Raw genomic sequence first — 2,173 nt, forward strand, 5'->3', positions numbered from 1 at the left:
GGGCGTCTGTACTCATATAGATATTTTGATAGGATTGAAAGGGGTCAAAGAGATAGAAAAAAAAAAATACAGCAGTCATGGCTCCTCCTGTCAGCCCTATCCCTGGACCTAGTGGTGTAGGCCAGGCTAATCCTCCTCCAATTGTGACGCTTGTAAATGCCAGGTCAGCAATCCTTCCTTTTCAAGGTCGTGTCAACGGGTTCTTGCCACAAAATGTGGAGTCATGGATTTCATCCGTTGATGCCCATTTAAATGCCAAACAAATCGTAGATCCTTTTGTACAATTACAAGAAGCTAAAAGTTTTATAGATTTTTCTAAAGGGGATGCGAGTGCGTATTTAAGAGGTGTTTTCATTTCAGGAAGCAGTTACTTGGGATGATTTCAAAGTTAGGTTACGCGCGATTTATGGGGGTGAGGAAGCTTTGGATGTAGTGTTAACGTTACGAAATACACTTAATCAAGCCACTATGAATCGGCTTAATGTTGTTGAGAGAGCAGCTCTCATAGCTGATAGGCTTAACGAATATCAGGACATTTTAGGTAATTCCACTTGGGTTTACTAACGATTATATCTCCGTGAAAGATTTTTTTACGATTAATGTATTTAACTTGCATGACACTTATGTTGCCTGAAGCTTTAGTGCGGTGCTTTGATAAGAAGTTAATGCCTGCAAGTACGGAATTGGATGTCTATAAACAGATAAAGAAACACATGTCCAAGTGTCCAGATCTCGATCCCGTGTTAACTCAAGTTTTTGCTAAGAATGAAACAAAACCACAAACAGTGAACGTAATTAACAGTCCAGTAGCGGGAGTGACGTGTTACAACTGCAAACGTCAAGGTCACATAAGCGCAGACTGTAGAACGAAATTTTGTTCAGTTCACAACACAGCATCACATTCTTATAGTCAATGTTACGCACGTAAGACACAACAATATCCTAGAAATACACAGTCAATTCCACAGTCAGTTCCATATGGAAATAAAAAGAAAAATCCTCATTTTAACAATAAGAAGAAAACAACAAAATGTCAATGCAGTTCAGAGTCCGAAACAAACAAACACTTCTTCAAATATCGCTGAGGCTGGGCCGTCAAACCAGACCTCGCAAAGTCAGCCTAATTTTTCAGAATGTGCAGAGCAAAGCAAATACCACATAGTTAACTCTAGAGGGGAAGAGAGTGATGTTGGGTCAAGGTCATTCATGTCAACATCAATAGTATTGAATAATCAATTTAATGCTTTATCAGATAATTGTGAGACAATAGATTTTCCTATGAAACACACGGCCGAATTAAGTAAAACAGTGCATGCTCCCGTAGATTTGCAACGAATTCATACAATAATAAGCCAAAATGAGTTACGGCCAACCTTATATGCTGTAAATTTAGAACACAAGTCCTTTACGTTATTTTTTGACTCTGGTAGTCCACGTAATATTATGGATTTGAAGACACATCATTTGTTGTTTTCGAACTTTCTGATTGAAAAATCAGGAATTAGACTTTCAGGTATAGGAAATAATGAATTTAAACGTCATAGGCATAACTCATATTCAGTTCAGAGTCGGTAATCGCACGTTTGCCGATACAATTTGTTTGTAGTAAAAAACATTAATATGTATCCAGCTGTAATTATAGGATACCCATCTATGGGAAATCAAAACATTATCTTAGCTCCTGCCAAGCACGGCGTGTATATCAAAGGGAAATTCTATAAGTCTTCTAATACTTTAAAGTCAGTTTTGGATAAAAAGGAGACGACAAATGTAACCGTAACGTACGTTGAAGAACCAATAACTTGTCTCACTAATAAAGAAATAATATACGCGACCCAGCAGAATTCTCGTTCACCCGTAATATCATCTTGCACGTAATATATCGAACCAAACATACCTTCGAATTTAATAGTGCAAATAAAGAAAACACTACCGGGATCTGAAATATTAATCCTTTCCGATACTTTCATATCATATATCAATTAAAATGTCACCGCATGAAGCATTGTATGGTACCCCAGTTAGAACACCTTTCCATGTATTAACGCCTACAACTAATCTATCAAATCCTTTAAAAGAATGTATAAATGCAAGTATAAGTCGATATGATATCCTTCGAAAGAATTTAGAAGAATCACAAATCATAATGAAAAGGAATCATGATAAAATAGCG

The sequence above is a fragment of the Palaemon carinicauda genome, chromosome 20, assembly GCF_036898095.1.
Source record: "Palaemon carinicauda isolate YSFRI2023 chromosome 20, ASM3689809v2, whole genome shotgun sequence".
In the NCBI taxonomy this organism is placed as follows: domain Eukaryota; kingdom Metazoa; phylum Arthropoda; class Malacostraca; order Decapoda; family Palaemonidae; genus Palaemon; species Palaemon carinicauda.